The sequence below is a fragment of the Coregonus clupeaformis genome, chromosome 36 (genome assembly GCF_020615455.1).
Source record: "Coregonus clupeaformis isolate EN_2021a chromosome 36, ASM2061545v1, whole genome shotgun sequence".
NCBI lineage: Eukaryota > Metazoa > Chordata > Actinopteri > Salmoniformes > Salmonidae > Coregonus > Coregonus clupeaformis.
In genome coordinates, this window is record NC_059227.1 from 41875190 (window position 1) to 41883897 (window position 8708).

General features: G+C 44.7%; 1 pseudogene; it reads right to left on the reverse strand.

Annotated features, from left to right (window-relative positions):
• Positions 1 to 6219: 6219 nt before the first annotated feature.
• LOC121552470 lies at positions 6220 to 7454 on the reverse strand (annotated as a pseudogene).
• Positions 7455 to 8708: the final 1254 nt, after the last annotated feature.

An 8708-nucleotide genomic window follows, 5' to 3' on the forward strand; every position in this document is an offset into this window, starting at 1 on the left:
CTATCCACTCGTGCTACAAAGTGTATCGATAGACTTGCATTGTGATTAACGGCTTGTGTCTTTCTAATATCAAGGAGTATTTCATTTTCTCTAATCATACAAGTAAGGGTAAAACATACATTAATGCCTGAGTCAGAAATAATGAAGTGCGGAAGATAGTTTCCCCTTTTTGGTCAGTCAGCGGAGAGAGGAAGAGCTGAGGGACGGTGGGAGGCAGTGTCTCCGCTGCTCTCTTTCTCTCTCTCTCTCTCTCTCTCTCTCACTCTCTCTCTCTCACTCTCTCTCTCTCTCTCTCTCTCTCTCTTTCGCTCTCCCTCCATCCGCTGAGACTGACCATCAGTCCAGTAATTTTTTTTTAAATGCAAATGATTTCAATGTATGCTTCACAAGTAATACAACAAATTATATATTACCAGTGTGATCACATACTTACATTTTAAAATATTTGTAAAAAATGGTCTGAGAATGACAACATTGGCAGGGCAATTCAAGAATAGCCAATATGCAGTGATATTGTATTGAGCCTATAGCCTACTGCATAAACCTCATTGCTGCATCATTGTTTTTAAGAAGTTAATGTTGCATAGGCTATGTTTTTTAAGTCATGTTTTTTTTATCTGAGCGGTAGATCTCGGCCTGCATTTTGACTCAGAAAGTGATCTCGGCTCAGAATCAGTGGTTGTTCCGCTGGAGTTATGCTTTGAAGCTTTACAATCGGGTAATTTGTCATGTAGTAGGCAAGGATAACGTGATAGCCGATGCCTTGTCCCGAGTTGGGAGTGACCGATAGGAAAAAGGGGAGGGCTATACGCCAGTCAGGTCAAATTAAGGTCTACAGTGTTATCCATTTCATGGGAACATACTGTAGTTGTTAAAACGGCCAGCTCATCTCTCCTTTCCAATACTTTCTTTTGGTTTTCTTATTGAAATAAGGTCACGCCAATCATCATAATTTTATTAGCCAATCAGCAGCCTTTTTTTCCGGGACTTAGCGTAATACCCGACCAGGCAGGGCTTCATGCGGTCTGTAGTTTCCATTCCGATGACCAACCGTTTTTTCTCTCCTACTTATTCTACCCCCTTAGAAATAATAGCTTTTCTTTCTGATGTTTTATTGTGTGTGCAGCTAAATGTAAGTTCCAAAATCCTGATGTCTTGTTGTTTGGAGCTAAATAGTGTCTGTTGTAAATATGTACCATTTGTGTAAAACTTACTAGCTAGCTAGCTCGCTCGCGTACTCCCACTAGGGTTAGCATTAGCATTGTCATCCAGAATGCATTGTTATTTATCATGTTCATTAGCGATTAGCATTTGTTAGCGTTTTTCTGTGTGCTAGGCTATTTTCGGTTGTAGATTGCTCATGCTTATGTTTTATAATGTGTAGATATTTGTACATTGCTCTATTGTTTCTTTGTGCATCTAGCATGTGTTTGGGTCCACATAGCCAGTTTAGTTTGTTGACATGCAAATAGGCATATTTTTCCCATCAGATTTTTAATGTCAATAAAGACTTCCTAAAGTGCCAAAATTGTGCCTAAGTGCCTAAGTTCTCCTCTTTTCTTTACAGAACCACAATTAGTATCAGAGAGAGTGGTGTTGCATGTGTGTGTGTGGATCTTCATGAAACCCTTGAACTACTGCTTCCTCGTGTTCTGAACGGACACCCTGTGGTGGTTGCTACCGACCTAAAATCCAGCGCCTATGTTTTTTATCCCTTTTTATTGGTCCTTCGAATTCATAAACAACCCATATTTTTCAGTAGTAGTAGACATTTAGCCTAGTACACAATGTGTAGCTGAAGGCTGGAGCACCTAGGAAAAGACAGTTGGTATAAAAAAAATTGAAAAATGACCGAGCTAATCAGCTGAACGAGTGTGATCTCCTGACCTGCGGGGCTTTTGATTTGGTATCGTTAATGTCTTTTGGAGTTTTTCGTATTGTTTGTCGCCAACTGAAAAACAACCACCTGCTTGCGCTAGCTCGACTGTAACGTATACACAGGGAGTCAGGAAACAGGTGCAGAAGGTGAGTTTAATAATAATAATCATGAAGATAATACAAAACAGGAGAAGCGTACTGAACGTAACCAAAACCAATACTGCCTGATGACTGAAGCTTACTGAGGGCTATATGAAGGGAGAGTAATCAGGGTGGTGATGAAGTCCAGCTGTGCTTAATGATGGGGAGCAGGTGTGCGCAAGGATGGTTGCCAGGTGTGCGCAATGTGCGTTGCCAGGACTGGTGGTTAGTAGACAAGCGACATTGAGCGTCGGAGCGGGAGTAGACATGACAGAACCCCCCCGACGAGCGGCTCCAGCCGCAGGACAACACCGGCCAGGGGGACGGCCCAGAGGGCGAGGAGCGGGGTACGCTCCTCAGGACCGTACCCCTCCCAGTCCACCAGGTACTGGAGCCAACCCCCACGATGTCGGGAGTCCAGGAGGGATCTGACGGCATAGGCGGGGCTTCCCTTGATGTCAAGGGGAGGCGGAGGGGTGTCCTTAGGATCAGCCAGGGGACCAGCAACCACCGGCCTGAGGAGGGAAACATGAAAAGAGGGTGAGATCCAGTAGTTAGTGGTGAGCTGTAATCTATATGTCACCTCGTTGACCCTTCGGAGGACCTTGAAGGGCCCAAAAAACCGGGGGCTCAGCTTCTGGCAGGGCAGGCGGCGTGGGAGGTTCTTGGTGGAGAGCCAGAAGCGATCACCAGGATGGAACACGGGAGCCTTACTGCGGTGGCGGTCCGCCTGATCCTTCTGATGGCCGGCGGCGTTCCACGCCTCCTCTGCGCGCCAGAACCACTCCTCCACTGCAGGGGCCTCGGTCTGGGTCGGAGTCCACGGAGACAGGGCGGCTGAAGTCCCAGGACGCTCTGGAAGGGAGTCAACCCGGTGGAGGAGTGACGAAGTGAGTTCTGGGCGTATTCCGCCCAGGAAGGAACCAGGCCCCCTCCCCTTCCGGTCCTGGCAGTGACTCTTTAGGAACCTCCCCAGCTCCTGGTTGGTCCTCTCCACCTGCCTGTTAGACTGAGGCTGGTACCCCGGATGTGAGGCTGACTGTGACCCCAACTTCTCCATGAAGGCTCTCTATACCTGTGACGTGAATTGGCGGCCACGGTCGGAGACGATGTCCGCCGGAAGGCCATAGTGCAGGAAGACCTGCTGAAACAGTGCCTCAGCGACCTGGAGAGTGGTAGGGAGACCAGAAAGAGGGCTAAAACGGAAGGATTTAGAAAATCTGTCCACAACAACCATAATAGTGGTGAAACCATCAGACGGAGGGAGATCAGTAACGAAGTCTATGGACAGATGGGACCAAGGCCGCTGAGGCACAGGAAGGGGGTGGAGTTTCCCACTGGAGCGTGCCGGGGAGATTTTGTTTAGACACATACGGAGCATGAATTGACTTAGCGGACGACGTCCTGTGCCAAGGTGGGCCACCAGTACTTCGCAGAGATAGATTGAATAGTGCGGGTGATACCTGGGTGTCCAGCGGCGAGGGATGTATGCGCCCAGGTCAACAGCCGATCCCTCACCTCTGTGGGGACGTAGATGCTCAGGAGGAAAGGTAGCAGGCAGAGCTTGGCAGACGTCCCACACGGGGCCAACGATATGGGAGGACGGAATGATGGGCTGGAGGACACTCACAGGACTCTCAACCGACGTGGAACCACAAGGTAAGGGAAAGCAGGTCTTCCGTTTTCGGGGTGCCCAGGTGGTGATTTTCATCCTCGACCAGGAGATTGTGGGGTCATGACGTTGGAGCCACAGAAGGCAGAGGATGACTTTGTGTACAGAAGCAGTGATGATGAGGAAGGGCTGGCTTTCTTGGTGCATGGGTCCCATGGTGAGGGTGAGTGGTGCTGTTATGTGCATGATAGTGCCGAATCCCAATGGTTGTTTATCCAGGGCTTGGACCAAAAAAGGAGAGCGGGTACACACTGATGTTCAGGGAGGAGACGAGGGCCTGGTCGATAAAAGTCCTTGCGGCACCAGAGTCCACTAGAGCTGTAGAGACAACCCCTGAGGGACAGCCAGCCAGTGAAATGGAAACCAGGAAGTGTTTGGAGGAAAACGATGATGAAGGAATACTCACGCCTACCTTGGGAGACAGCTGATCACGGGGCTATCCCTCTGCCCCAGTGGACTTCGGGTTGGGACGCACCGGACACCGCTGGGGAGGTGTGTGACCCCAATCTCCATGGGTTCAGGCTCTGCCCCGGGACGGCCAAAGGAGGAGGGTGATGCGTGAGGAGAGCGCCGGCGCTCCTGAAGAAGGTTTTCCAGACGGATGGCCATCGCGATGAGCACGCCCAGGGAAAGGTTGTCGTCTCTGCACGCCAACTCCGTCTGGATCTCCTCGCGCAGTCCTCTTCGGAATATGGTGCAGAGCGCCGGCTCATTCCATCCGTTGGAGGCTGCCATGGTCCGGAAGGTGAGGCGACCCACAGCTGTCTGGGCACCATGCCGGAGTTGGAGTAGTCGCTCACCTGCACTCCGGTGGATGGTCGAAGACCGCCCTGAACAGAGCCATGAACCCCTCGTAGGAACCCAGCTCTTCCTCTCCTCTCTCCCCAGACAGCCGTAGCCCACTCCAACACCCGCCCGGTCAGCAGGGAAATTACCGTGGCAACCTTGGACCTCTCAGTGGTGGGGGGCTCCTGTCTGATGAGCAAAATAGAGGGAGCACTGGAGTAGGAAGCCATGGCATTTGGATTAAGTCCATTTGGATGAAGTCCTGTCATGTCAATAATAACACAATATTTCAGTTGTCAGTGTTTATTATGATTTTAGTGGCAAAGCAGAATAAAAAAATCCAAAGATGAGGTAAACTCCCAGTCGAGCCCAAGTCCAATGGCTATATCATCTGGTGTGTTGATGTTAATGTGTTGATGTTTTCCGTATCCATAGGCAGAATGATTTTGCAGTGCATGGTGATCGAACAGGTTTCCTGTTATATTCATCAGAGATGTAGGGAGTGTGTGAATCCCAAAAATTTTAATTATACAAATTATTTTTATTTTTACGTGCACATGGCAGTATTCGTACCTTGGTTTTTGTGGTAAATGTGAATGAAAAGAAAAACTGTTCACTTTTGATCATGTTTATTATACAAATACCTTGTCCATAATGTAGAGGCCTCTGGGATTTTCATTGAAAAGGTAAGGGAGGCTGCTGTGACTGAGTCGATTTTTCTCAAAATGGGGTTGGTCAATACCATAAACTACCACATTGCCTACACAAGCCACAGCCACACACACACAAACACATGCTTGCACACCCACAAACACACACCCATGGTGTGGTGAGAGACAAAAGGCCCTCTCCCAGAATAGTGCACAGTTCTGAGAATCTGTCGTCAGATTCAGATTCAACACCTCGGAGGACCGATTTAGGATGAGCCAAATATGGATATCCAGGAAACAATTTATTACATAAGCTTCTAGAAGTAAGCGACTATAGTCAGAATTTAGACAGACTGTGCTATGTTTATAGCATAAGAATTTCACTCATATCCATCATATTACTGTGTATGACTCATATTATAAGCATTGAATAATGTACTATCGACATTCAGAAAGAAAACAATAAACTTAAAGTAAAATCGTCTGTATAAAAATTCTGAGCTATGCATAATGCTTTTGGTATCCTTGTCTTAACAAAAAATATCAATGTATAATCCACCCTATCATTTACACCGACTGAAAGGTACATTTTCATTCACTTACAACCAGTGCAGGCCAGTGATGGGAGAAATTAGGAGGACAGGCTCATGGCTGGAAGGATGATCTATGCATGTTCAGTATGTATTTACTGTATTATTTTGAGGAAATGGAATCGTTTCACAGGAAGGAGACATGTTCTTATTTGACCTTCCGTCTTCCGTTCGTGGAGTGGGCACGCTTGTTTTTACAAGAGGCTGCACACCCTATAGTTTAGCCTCCTAAATTATATTGACTTAAGTCAGTGAGGGGGAGGAGGAAGAAGACGAAAGACTGAATGGAGTAACTCTTGGAAGCCTGCATGTGTTTGTGCGGCGTGCATCTACGTGCGTGTGTGTGTGTTTATGTGTTTATGTGTGTGTGTGGGTGTGTGTGTGTGCATTCAGCATCCGGCACCAATACAGTGTGATGAAGCTGAGTTGGCTGGGAGGAAGTGATGCAATCATGTTAATTGGCATTTTAATCAGTATTCAATTCATACAGTAAAGTCTACATTTGATTAACACAGTACAGGAATACAACTTTATATCATTGCGACCATAAGAGCACTATAAATATTCTCTGCAGAATATGACCTTTTGTGGATCACAATGATTTCCTAATATGTGATTTCTCTTAAAACACAAGGAACTTCAGGAATAAGTTGTGCAAAATATATGATCTGTTGCCAAGCTTTTACTTCTACGACAAGGAGATTTCCAGCCCTCACAGACAGTTTATGATTTATGGTAATAACAGGTGCTGCAGTGACACTCTGTGTGGTTCGTCACCGGAAGCCTTCCTTGGTGGTGACCTGAGAGAGGAGGAGGAGAGAAAGTATCAAGTGAAAGAGAGATGGTAAAAAAAAACATTCAGGTTAATTCGAGTTGTTGTTAAATGATACGCTTAGATCTTATGTGCATTATACTAGGAAGGTTGTCATGTCAGATTATCAAACTTTTTGCAGCAGAGAATATCAATCCCAACTACTTTATTAGCTAAATATTGTCTTACTCTTTTCCCTTCTTTTGCAACGCAGCATGTGGCTTCAGAGGTGATGTTCTTGGGGACCAAACATGGTTTGCTTGGATCGTAGTGGGGTTGGATAAGCTCTGGAGAAGCAGCAGCCTGTACACTGCATGATGTTGGGGAAGATTGTGTTCGGCTTCAGTGTGCATTCCTCACAGCCCACTGTGAAGATAATGAAGACATTAATTAATTGAGAATCTATTGAATAGTCTGATCTTAAGCTTGGTAACCATGCATCACCAATGTATGGCTCTCTTCCTTGTAAGCACACAGTTTGGGAATAAGGAGGTAATATACCAATTTATATTCTCTTTATAATGAACAGAAGAACTCACTGGTCATTTTGTTTCCAGAACACATAAACCATCAACAAAAACAGTTATTGTAACATAAAACTTACTGTTTGTCTTCTCACTGTTTGGATAAGAGTCTGCGATGAATAGAAGTATGGACAGAATGAGGGATACTCCAGTTGATTTCAACAAGCACATTTTAGTGATGGTTGGCAATATCCTGACAAGAAACATGAACAAAACCATTCAAAACCAACATATTCATCTCAGAAGTTGAAAACTGATAAACACAAAGAAAAGCAGTGAAACAATACATTGGAAACACAACATAGTGAATGGAAAAAGCATTACCTGTGTATGTTTATCTTGGTGGAAGCCTGTTCGGTGTTCAGTGTAGACCCTACTGCTCCCTCCATGAACTTTTATACCGCTGTCCTCTGCCCATGTGCTCGACCGGGATTAGGTAAACCCCTCAAACCTTATCAGTGATATCTGTGAGGCAGTGGCCACTTGGCTACCTGCTCTAATCCTTTAAATGAAAAAAGGAACTGCACACACGGTCGAAAGTCAAAACACACTTCCATCCTTCCATCCTGACTATGGATGGAAGCTTCTAATCGCTTAAACAGGTGGGATGTTGCTAGGTAACTGCTGTTATGTCGTGCGGAAGGCAAGGCAGTGTGATTGGTTCATTAGTTTAACTTATGTTCATGGTCTTTTGCTTTGTAAATCAATACATCAAAATACATTTTAAATACTTTGAATGTTGATTAATCTTTCCGATGGATTATAACCCCCAAAATAAGTAAATATGTAAGCTATGGTGTATTTACCTCAGAGATGCAGTTCAATGTTATGTTTATATTCATGTAATAACATTAATGAGTCAGTGTATCCTCAATTAAATTAGATGTATGCTAATGAATGTGTGCTCTAAATTAAAGGTGCACTATGCAGACATCGCTCCGCCATTTCCTGGTTGCTAAGATTCTAATAGTTGGCCTAATTTCAGTTTATGTGACAAAACAGGCAAGTTACATTTTGCAGCTTTAAGGTTATATTGAGGTTACTGCTTAGAATCCTCTGTGAACTGAAATCATGGGAACATTAACCTAGTAACACAAAGTGAAATGAAAATAAGAATTGTCCCAGGGTGACTTGTCAAAACAAACCTTTCATTGCCTTACAAATATGTAATTACAATAGGTTATGACAATGTATGAATGCTTGAATAATCATTTCAGGAATATATCAATCCATCCACCTCTGAAAGTTGGAAATATCAAGGATGAATATTAAGTTGCAGTACTTGTGATGTTCATGTTAAACAAGTGCATGCTCCTTAAAGAGCGCACAAGAGTTATGGGCTAAGGGAGAAATAACCAGATAGAGAAAGGAGAATATACAATGTAAGAGGATGAGAGAGAATGTAAGTAAACAAGCCCAGGGTTCACATATGCCTCACACTGGATACCCCTCTTATTACTACACTGAACAAAAATATAAACGCAACATGCAACAATTTCAAACATTTTACTGAGTTACAGTACATATAAGGAAATCAGTCAATATAAATTAATTATGCCCTAATCTATGGATTTCACATGACTAGGAATACAGATATGCATCTGTTGGTCACAGATACCTTAGAAAAAGGCAGGGTCGTGGATCAGAAAACCAGTC